The sequence below is a fragment of the Microplitis mediator genome, chromosome 3 (assembly GCF_029852145.1).
Source record: "Microplitis mediator isolate UGA2020A chromosome 3, iyMicMedi2.1, whole genome shotgun sequence".
Lineage (NCBI taxonomy): Eukaryota > Metazoa > Arthropoda > Insecta > Hymenoptera > Braconidae > Microplitis > Microplitis mediator.
In genome coordinates, this window is record NC_079971.1 from 17,122,874 (window position 1) to 17,134,662 (window position 11,789).

The 11,789-nt window shown below is 33.7% G+C and overlaps 1 long non-coding RNA gene across 1 annotated transcript; it reads right to left on the bottom strand.

Moving 5' to 3' along the window:
• Positions 1-4,367: 4,367 nt before the first annotated feature.
• Positions 4,368-8,214, bottom strand: LOC130665221 (uncharacterized). Its single transcript, XR_008989521.1, has 3 exons — positions 7,394-8,214; positions 4,751-4,967; positions 4,368-4,682 (listed from the first exon to the last, which is right to left on the bottom strand). It is a non-coding gene; the product is annotated as an uncharacterized LOC130665221 (long non-coding RNA).
• Positions 8,215-11,789: the final 3,575 nt, after the last annotated feature.

The following is an 11,789-nucleotide window of genomic DNA, read 5'->3' on the forward strand; positions in this document are numbered from 1 at the left end:
CAAAAACCCCGTGTTATTTAAATGGGAAACTTACATCGTTGTGCGGCACGGGTTAAAATTTAGATAGAGACCTGAAACTTTGAGGATATTTTTTTTTATTTATTTCGAACCACATAAGCCTCTGGGAGCATAAAAATTTGAAAATGTCCAAAATAAGGACCACCCTAATATATATATATATATATATTCCGCTTATAACGCGCCCGCTTATGACGCGCTTATTCAGTTGCAGTATGGACGGGCTCCCAGGCTAGTGTTTTATTTAATATAAAAATAAAATGACTGTTGTTTTTAAACGAAAAGCCCTGACTATAGCTGAAAAAATGGAAATTCTGGAAAAGTATAATAATAATAATAAGCTGATAAAGCGGAAAACATTGGTTAAACAGCTTGGGATTCCAGATTCAACTTTCAGACCTATTATTAAAAGTCGTGAACAAATTAAAAAGAATGCTTTAAGTCGTGCGATAAAACGCCAAAAAGTTCGTGCTAGAAAATATGATGAGTTAGAAAAAACATTGTTGCAATGGTACAATCAGCTTGCACATTAAATATCCCTGTGAATGGTCCAATGTTGCAAATTTAGGCCCAAGAAATTGCTACTATGCTGGGTTTAGAATTTTTCAGATCAAACGGATGGCTGGATCGCTTTCGTCAGCGTCATGATATTTTTTATAAACAAATTTTAAGAGAACCTGAGTTAGTAGATGCACCAAGAATTGCTTCCTTGGACACCAGCATTATTGCAAAATTAATTAATCAGGACACTCTGATGATGTCTTCGATGCAGGATAAATAAGAGTCGTCAAAATCTTCGAAAGTCTGCAGTTTGAAAGCCAGGAAGAAAAGAGTTATAATTCATACTCTGAGAAATTATCTTCCTTTTATCTGATGTCTCTATAGAAATTTATCAACATTTAAATGCTACTGAAAGATTAATTTTTTTCAAGACTTCATTATATCTTGATAAATATATATTTTCAGATTTTAATAATTTACTTTAATCATAGCTATTGAATAAAGCATGTTTAGAAATAATTGAATTTTTTTAAATAAAAGATTAAACAAGTATAAATATGTTTTAAAAAGGCTCACACCAAACTGAAATTTTTCACAATTAAAAACACTTTCAACAACATACAAGCTGATTAATTATCAGAATCATCCGATAGAAGGAGGATTTTATGCTAAAGAATTCGGTAAAGTCAACTATTCAGATGTGTATCTAGTTAAGAAAATAATAAGAAAAACGTGGAAATAAGAATGTATATTAAAAAATGGCTTGGCTTTGATAACTCACATTATAGCTGGAATAATGAAGCTGATTTACAAATTTATCATATATTTTTTATAGCATTCAATAAATAATAATAATAATAGTAATAATAATAAAAGGTTCTGAGTTTTATTTTTTTATTAACCATTCTTATTCAAATTTATTTTACTAACTTAGCATTAAATACATTTATCTATATTATTATTATATAGTTTTATCTTTTTTATTTGATACTTTATAACCTCCAAGTATCAGTTGAGATTTATAATTACAATTATATATAATAATTACTATTACTTAAATATCATTTTTTTTTTTTTTTTCGTTGACACTCGTAGCAATCTTTTAGCGTTGGGTAAATCCATTACATCCTGACATACAATATTTCATGCAGATTTGATACTCCATAATTTTTTTTTGTTTTGCAAATGTGCAGGCAGTTTATCCCAAACGTAGCTTATATGTAACTTGACAAAATAGAGAAGAAATAAATCATCTAAGCATGCAATGTCCAAACGGTGCATTAAAGGTAAATATTCAAATTGATGAAATAATTCCACAGATTTATTGTATGTATGTATGTTCTGCAGTCCCAATACTCTATAAACCATCGCTGGAATCGTTAGACATTTTCGAAAGCGCAGGCATACTGTTGTCCTGTTCCATGATGAAATCCATTCTCACATGGAACTTTACCATAATCGTTAATAGTGTCTGCTAAGTAATATTTCATGCACTCTAGATTAATTACTGGGACCGCACAATCAATGATATTTTCAAGCCATTCCTGTTTCTGTTTTCCTTGGACGTAAAAGTAACGAGCTTTATCAGCCAGTTTTATGATCACCTCGTCTATTGATTCATAAGACAAATCACCAGTGTCCCACTTAATACCATTCGCGTTACCACATTGATCTACAATATCATTAGTCATTATAACCGAGACCCCCAGTCCAGGGTGTGACCCCCTGTCCAGGAAGCCAAGATTAAATTCAGTTGATGAAATCAACTGTTTTGTGACTAGCTCTTCTACAGGGCGGGGAATACCCGATCCTGGTCACAAAGAATAATTAAAGATATTGAGTGTGCAGGTAGCTTATGAAATAAGAGATTTATACAGGTGATATATATGTATATAAAACTAAATGACAATTTTTATTTAACCAATATTTCCCAGACAACAGACCCCACTTTACAATAATTAAATAAAATAAAACCGCGACAATATTTAACGACACAAGTTGGTGAGAATTAAGATTGACCTTGACAATTTATAGACGCCAAAATGGCGGGCACCGCACTGACTCGACTTTATGATTTTACTTTAATTTATTGTACAATTTATAATTTTAATATTAATTAATTCTCACTTTCAACACTGACAGAAATTTCAAATTTAATTTTAGCTCTCCAGCTGAGAGAAATTATTTATAATAAAAGCGAATTTATATAATTTAAATGGTAAGATTATTCTTACCAGAGCAATATTTAATTTGTATAAAACTTTATTATTTATAAGACACCTACGTCACGAGACTCAGCCATCTTGGCTCTCTTGGCGTCTAAATCGGCCCAGGACCACATCTCCAAGTTTCTTGAATGGTTTTGTAAATAATAAAACTCCAACTCCTTCAAATGAACTCCAGTGAACTAAGACTCCTGACAGATAATAATTCCAGGCTTCCTTGGACTCCCGTTGACGTAAAATGACTCAGTTACAAGAAAACGTTTTGTGTAGAACAGAATATAGAATATAGTTGTTGAAAGAAAGGATGCGAGCTGTACTGTGGTTTGCTCAGAATTGTCCGTCCTGCCCCTCAGCGAGTCGGTTACTACCTTGTACCCCAGGCCCGCGCATGCGCCCTGTAACTTTGCCTCAGCAAATCCAGTAGGTATGAGAAAGAGTTAGTTTATCCCTCGTTGTCCAGTTACCGTAGGCAGCCACCAGGTTCTAGTTATCCCTCGAGCATGACGTTGAAGAACTATTACCGAATCCCGGTTACACATAACTGTATGGTTGACATCTAATGGTGGTTTAAAGAAGTAATAATCACAATTAAAAACCCATTCATTAGAGAGATCCTTGGAAACATCAATCGTGCAGAGTTCTTTAATGATAAGATTACGATTTGGCATTTCAAATCCTGTGAAATCGATGATTATTTCCATCATATCTATTATTTCTTATCAACTATACGATTTTGAGACTCTTTTAATTTCTTAAAGAAATACGTTTAATACTCATTTAAAGTGCTAGAATTCAGATCTAACAATTTTGTGTATAATACCTTTTCATAAGTATACTTGATTGCAATATTTTTCTTTACTATATTCAAGCTCATCGATTTTCTTACGTTTACTTCAATGAGCATGAAATGTTTGAGTCTTGGAATTGAGATTTTTCAACTCAGTGTTACTGAATTTATTGATTAACGCTCTTCAGCATTATTTTTTAAGCAAAGCTAGTGACGAACTGTCAAGATTTTGAATAACTGCATTTATAATATATGAATCCCCACTACAAATTTAATCAAACAGTGAGGATTTCATAGAAAAGTTAAAAAAGATTAGATAAAACATAGAATTTTAAGAAAAAAAAATGTTGAAAGTTGTTGATAATATGAATCATGTGTTACAGCAGACATATCTTAAAGTTTATTCAAAAACAAAACTTGAGCAATAAACAAAACAAAATATACGAGCATAAATCACAGTTTAAAATTGAGAAGAATTTCCTTTCTCCATAATCTTATCAAAAAAAAAAAAAAATCAACATTATGAACCCCCCCTACATCCTCTAATTTTATTCGGGGGGAATCAGCTCTCTTCACCAAGCTAAACCCAGACTAGCAGTCTATGTTATATCCTTACTCTGAATCAGCCACCTCAATCTCTTCATTTAATATGGTCATACAGTTATATATGTGATCTATTAAGTAGCACATCAAGTAAATAAGCTTGTATATTGTATCAAGGGAGGGAGAGAAAGTTGGTAAGAATAACAAAACTATCTATTGTATCATTCTTAATTTATCATACCTTATGATATAGATTATTTTTTCGATTACAAATAAATAATTTAGAGCTATACGTTAAATTAAGATATTAATTTTATAATGTCAGTTTTTGTAAGCTTTGAACATTAAATTAGTTAACATGAACGTAATTTTATGGCAAGCTTGTTCAAAATCCTTACGATCTTTGGAGGTTAATAATAAACTCTTCCAATATAAAATTTGTAAATCGATTTCTTTTTTCTTGATTGACGAATTTCATATGTTTCTCTTCTGTACGCTGACGATTGTATTCGCCGCAGTCACCAAAAATATCGTCTTCACTTGCAACACTTACTTTATCCAATTCTATTTGCGCTGAATGGTTACAAACATCATTGCATGCATGGGGTCTATGACGAATGAAAATTAATATGATTAAGATATCAGCTAGATTGTTTGGTTAATAATTTGAGCGTACCATAACGTTCGATGGTTCATTTTTTTATTTTTTTTTTATTTTTTATTAGACACAACTCCGACAAACAATGATTTTCAAAAGAACTTTGAATAATTTTGATGTTTTTCCTCTATGCAGTTATATTATAACTTTAGAAAAAAAATATTAAATGACTTGTCTTAAGTGCTCTGTACTAGAGTCAATGTAAACTCACTTCAACACTATTTTGATGAAGACGCTGAAAAAACGATATATTTATAAATAAAATATTTGCTTTAATAGAAATTAATGGTAGAGTTAATTATGGAGAATTAAATTTACGTTCATTATGAAAAAGCAATATATTCATTTTAAATAATCGAATATTCTTGGCGCAACTCTACATATAGTAATAGTTAAGATACCATTATTTGAGCCTAGCATTAACTTATTGATTACTAATATCCTTCAGTGTTAGCGCAACTCTAGATATACACTGGTCACAGAAATTAAGGGATAGAAAAAAAATCCGAAATTTTTAGGTGATTTTCAACATGCTGTAACTCAGTGAAAAATGGTCGTATAAAAAAACCAAAAAAAGCAAATTGTAGCCTTAAGTTTCTAGTTTTCAGATCTGGACCTCAAAATTTTTCATCATGTACGGTTCCGGAGTAATCATAAGAAAACCAACGAAAAAAAAATTTTCAAAATTTTTTCTGGTCTTTCAATACCTCTATGGGCGACAATAAATTTTTTTGAATAATCCGACTGTCTGACTTTTCTCGGAAATTTTATGCCCTTTAATTTGGTGGCCTTAAAAAGTCTCTACGACGATTTGGCGCCGAGTTATCATTGATCAAAGCAAAAAAGTCCATTTTGGCTTTGATAATCAATAACTCCGGATGTATTGGTCGTACAGAGAATGAAAGCAGAGTTTTGAAAACTGGAAAACATTCTCAATAAGGCAAAATTAGTGGCATTTAATAGAAAAATTTTTTTTAGAGCGATATTGTTTGGTAAAAAACAGGTCAAAATTCACAAATTTAAGGATATTCGGAAATCTTGCTATAACTTTGGATATAACGGATGAACAAAGGATATCTTCGACTTTTTTTCAACCTCAAAGTGTCCTGAAAAAACCCTGAAAATTTCAAATCGCTGCGCTTTTTCTTTCTTAGTGCCCCGAAGCTTTAAATTTATCGATTTTGTCAAAAATCACCATAATTGGTAGTTTCTCGGTTTTTGTTCATTTTTTCGATTTGAAAATGGTTTTTTTACCGATAAACTTCATTTCTTTGATCAAAAAGATCGATTATCAAAAAAAATTGAAAAAAAAAAAATTTTGAAAGAAATTTTTTTTTTTTTTCAAATTTTTTTTTTCAAAAATTTTTTTTTTTCAAAATTTTTTTTTGTTGTATCTGCAATGATTTATCATTGTCAAAAAAAATTAGAGTTACCCAAAGGGTATGTTTGTTAAGTTGACATTTGAAGCAGATGCAGTTACAGCGGTAAAAAAAATTTTAAAATTTTTTTTTACAATGATAAATCATTGCAGATACAACAAAAAAAAAAATTTTGAAAAAAAAAAAATTTTTTTTCAAAATTTTTTTTTTTTTCAATTTTTTTCGATAATCGATCTTTTTGATCAAAGAAATGAAGTTTATCGGTAAAAAAACCATTTTCAAATCGAAAAAATGAACAAGAACCGAGAAACTACCAATTATGGTGATTTTTGACAAAATCGATAAATTTAAAGCTTCGGGGCACTAAGAAAGAAAAATCGCAGCGATTTGAAATTTTCAGGGTTTTTTCAAGACACTTTGAGGTTGAAAAAAAGTCGAAGATATCCTTTGTTCATCCGTTATATCCAAAGTAATAGCAAGATTTCCGAATATCCTTAAATTTGTGAATTTTGACCTGTTTTTTACCAAACAATATCGCTTTAAAAAAAATTTTTCTATCAAATGCCACTAATTTTGCCTTATAGAGAATGTTTTCCAGTTTTCAAAACCCTGCTTCCATTCTCTGTACGACCAATACATCCGGAGTTATTGATTATCAAAGCCAAAATGGACTTTTTTGCTTTGATCAATGATAACTCGGCGCCAAATCGTCGTAGAGACTTTTTAAGGCCACCAAATTAAAGGGCATAAAATTTCCGAAAACAGTCAGACAGTCGGATTTTCAAACAAATTTATTGTCGCCCATAGAGGTATTGTCGCCCATAGAGGTATTGTCGCCCATAGAGGTATTGAAAGACCAGCAAAAATTTTGAAAATTTTTTTTTCGTTGGTTTTCTTATGATTACTCCGGAACCGTACATGATCAAAAATTTTGAGGTCCAGATCTGAAAACTAGAAACTTAAGGCTAAAATTTGCTTTTTTTAGTTTTTTTATACGACCATTTTTCACCGAGTTACAGCATGTTGAAAATCACCTAAAAATTTCCAATTTTTTTTCTATCCCTTAATTTCTGTGACCAGTGTATTAATAGTTAAGATATTGAATTTGAATGAAGAAGTAGAATTCATGAAATTAAATTCGGACTGTTACATTCTGACTTATCTATTGATCATACAGAATATTTTTAATTTGACCAGGTTGACGTCGTTAGGGTGTCAATAGACCCCAGATGCGTCAGCTGTTGACCTTCTCTTATTTTATGCAAAAAGTTCAATGACTTACCATGGTGGAGATTATGGGCCCCATAGGTCGGCCCAAATAATCCCTTTTTTCCGTAATTTCTTCGTCTCCGCTAGTGCGTACTCGTCTCGGCCGGTGGCCTTGAAATAGGCCTCTGAATAGTACCCGTAACAAGGGTCGTGGAAAGGGATGCTGGGTGGATGCACGGATGGAACGTCCACTGGATCCAACTGCCAACCCTCACTGATACCAGTCCAGAAGACTGGGTTCGCCCGTGAATCCTCCTCTGGACAGGAAGAGCTTTGAAGGCTTAGTTCTATAACGTTCTCTACTATTCGTCACAACCCACGGCGGAGTGTGGTATGTGCAGAATAGCCGTTAAGGCCCACCGATGGTAAACTGAAAATAAAAAAATAATAAACGAAACCAAAAATCCCTTGGAGATGCCCACGATCCCCAATAGATAGACAGCTCTTCCCAGGCTGGGTTAGATAACCGAATCGGGCGCCAGTTCGTGTACCCCACGAACAAAATAACAAAATAAACAATAAATAAGAAATGAAATGAAAAATGAAATAATAGAAAATAATCAGAGAGCAGTTTCAGGTGTTGGAAAAGGAAAGCAAGAAAGAGATAGTATGCAATAAATAAATAATAAATTTAAATAAATCCCGGGTTGGTAGCCATTTAACCCGATATATTTTAAATTATAATGTTTCTGCGGGTATAATAAACAATAAACAATAATATAAATAATAATAGTCACTTCACAACATAAAATATTGACCAAGAGTCGAATAACGCAAAATCATAACAATATTCGGCTTGCTATCACTCGCACAAGAGCTCAAACCCCCATGGAAAAAAAATATATTTAAAATATGAAAAAAATATATTTGCGAATATATTAAAAATATATTTAAAATGTATGGAAAATATATTTTACATGTATAAAACATATATATCTATTATATCACTTTTGGCCGTTTTTCGTATATTTAAAATCTATCTAAAATATATGTGGAATATATGCACACATGTATAAACACAATATGCGGAATATATCCGGAATATATCTCAGAAAATACATATAAAATATATTTTACATATATTTTAGTATATTCGCAGATTCAGAGTCTAGTACGAGAGAACTGTTCCAATGGAGCAGTCCAATTAGATAGTTCCACTTGAGCACCAGGTCCTCCAAGTGGTGAAGCTGTCTAAGAGGGCCAGTAATCGTTGGATTTTTTGTCAGAAAAACGCAAAGAGGAATCGAAAAAATTGTTTTCAGCGAACCGGACAGTTCCACGTGGGCACCAAGTGTCGCAGCTGTCCAAATGGGCCTGGACTCTCTGCAGTCTTGTAAAAAAAAATAAAAAGGAGTAAAAAAAATTACTTTCAGCCAAATGGACTGTCCCACTTGGACACCAAGTGTCGCAACTGTCCAAGTAGGCCTGGACTTTCTGCAGTCTTGTGAAAAAAAATAAAAAGGAGTAAAAAAAATTACTTTCAGCCAAATGGACTGTCCCATTTCGGCACCAAGTGTCGCAACTGTCCAAGTAGGCCTGAACTCTCTGCAGTCTTGTAAAAAAAAATAAAGAGGAGTAAAAGAAATTACTTTCAACCAAATGGACTGTCCCACTTGGGCACCAAGTGTCGCAACTGTCCAAGTGGGCCTGGACTCTCTGCAGTCTTGTGAAAAAAAATAAAAAGGAGAAAAAAAAAGTTACTTTCAGCCAAATGGACTATCCCACTTGGGCACTAAGTGTCGCAACTGTCCAAGTAGGCCTGGACTCTCTGCAGTCTTGTGAAAAAAAATAAAGAGGAGTAAAAGAAATTACTTTCAGCCAAATGGACTGTCCCACTTGGGCACCAAGTGTCGCAACTGTCCAAGTGGGCCTGGACTCTCTGAAGTCTTGTAAAAAAAATAAAAAGGAGTAAAAAAAATTAGTAATTTTATTTTACTCCTTTTTAATTATTTTCACAAGACTGTAGAGAGTTCAGGCCCACCTGGACAGCTTTGACACATGATGCCCAAGTGGTACTGTCTGGTTAGCTGAAAATAATTTTTTTTTACTCCTTTTTAATTTTTTTTACAAGACTGTAGAGAGTCCAGGTCCACTTAGACAGCTTCGACACTTGATGCCCAAGTGGTACTGTCTGGTTAGCTGAAAATAATTTTTTTTACAAGACTGCAGAGAGTTTAGGCCCACTTGGACAGCTTTGACACTTGGTTTCCAAGAGGATGTGTCCAGTTGGCTAGAAGTAATTTTTTTTACTCCTTTTTAATTTTTTTTACAAGACTGTAGAGAGTCCAGGTCCACTTGGACAGCTCCGACACTTGATGCCCAAGTGGAAGTGTCCAGTTGGCTGGAAGTAATTTTTTTTACTCCTTTTTAATTTTTTTTTACAAGACTGTAGAGAGTCCAGATGCACTTGGACAGCTTTGACACTTGGTTTCCAATCGGAAGTGTCCAGTTGGCTGGAAGTAATTTTTTTTACTCCTTTTTAATTTTTTTTACAAGACTGTAGAGAGTCCAGGTCCACTTGGACAGCTCCGACACTTAATGCCCAAGTGGTACTGTCTGGTTAGCTGAAAATAATTTTTTTTACAAGACTGCAGAGAGTCTAGGCCCACTTGGACAGCTTTGACACTTGGTTTCCAAGTGAAAGTGTCCAGTTGGCTGGAAGTAATTTTTTTTTACTCCTTTTTAATTTTTTTTACAAGACTGCAGAGAGTCTAGGCCCACTTGGACAGCTTTGACACTTGGTTTCCAAGTGAAAGTGTCCAGTTGGCTGGAAGTAATTTTTTTTTACTCCTTTTTAATTTTTTTTACAAGACTGTAGAGAGTCCACATGCACTTGAACAGCTTTGACACTTGGTTTCCAAGAGGAAGTGTCCAGTTGGCTGGAAGTAATTTTTTTTACTCCTTTTTAATTTTTTTTACAAGACTGCAGAGAGTCCAGGCCCACTTGGACAGCTTTGACACTTGGTTTCCAAGTGAAAGTGTCCAGTTGGCTGGAAGTAATTTTTTTTTACTCCTTTTTAATTTTTTTTACAAGACTGTAGAGAGTCCACATGCACTTGAACAGCTTTGACACTTGGTTTCCAAGAGGAAGTGTCCAGTTGGCTGGAAGTAATTTTTTTTACTCCTTTTTATTTTTTTTTACAAGACTGCAGAGAGTCCAGGCCCATTTGGACAGCTGCGACACTTGGTGCCCACGTGGAACTGTCCGGTTCGCTGAAAACAATTTTTTCGATTCCTCTTTGCGTTTTTCTGACAAAAAATCCAACGATTACTGGCCCTCTTAGACAGCTTCACCACTTGGAGCACCTGGTGCTCAAGTGGAACTATCTAATTGGACTGCTCCATTGGAACATTTCTCTCGTACTAGACTCTGAATCTGCGAATATACTAAAATATATGTAAAATATATTTTTATATATTCTATATGTATTTCCTGAGATATATTCCGAATATATTCTGCATATATATCGTTTATATATGTGTGCATATATTCCACTTATCTTTTAGATAGATTTTAAATATACGAAAAACGGCCAAAAGTGATATAATAGAAATATATGTTTTATACATGTAAAATATATTTTACATACATTTTAAATATATTTTTAATATATTCGCAAATATATTTTTTTTATATTTTAAACATATTTTTTTTCCATGGGGAAAGGCTCAACGACACAAGAGCTCGACGACTCAACAACACAAGAGCTCGACAACTCACGAACCTCACTTAACGCGATACCCGAATTGGGAATAACCAACGTCACTGGATCGAGAAGAACTTCCTCGGCAACAATTTCTAGGCGGCGGTGTTGGTAAACTGAACGACCGAGATCCTCATGGATTGTACGAAGGACCCGACGTAATTGGGCCTTTTTACCTGCCCTTCGGCTTCTAGGCATGAATTTTGGAAGTCAGCAAGGAAGTGCTTGGGCTGTCAGTATCGGCGCCCAGTATGAGGTGTGTATTAATATTGGGCTGCCAGTGGCGGCACTCAAAGTTAAAAAGGAAAATGTATTTTGAAGAAATATGGATAGATATGTATATTTTGCCTTAAAGTCCGAGTGACAGGATCAAGCCAGCGGATTTGTATAGAGTTCTAGCTTTACTAGATCTTGTGATCAACTGACTTGATTCCGTCGCTCCTTGGTATAATACATTATCAAAACTGTTAACGTTTCATCTCAGGTTTCCTATGAGAGAATCGTCGTGGCCCGGGTCTCATGCATCGTCATCTGTTTAGACTATCCGCGAGCCACGGCGACTCTCTTATCGCAAGAGATTTCCGTTACATTGTTGGCGGCGAATAAAAATAATATCGCCAACAAAGTAATGATTTATTAATTTATTATTTAATTATGATTCTAAGAAGTGTCGAACCGTTTATTCGCCCACTGCACAAAAAAAAA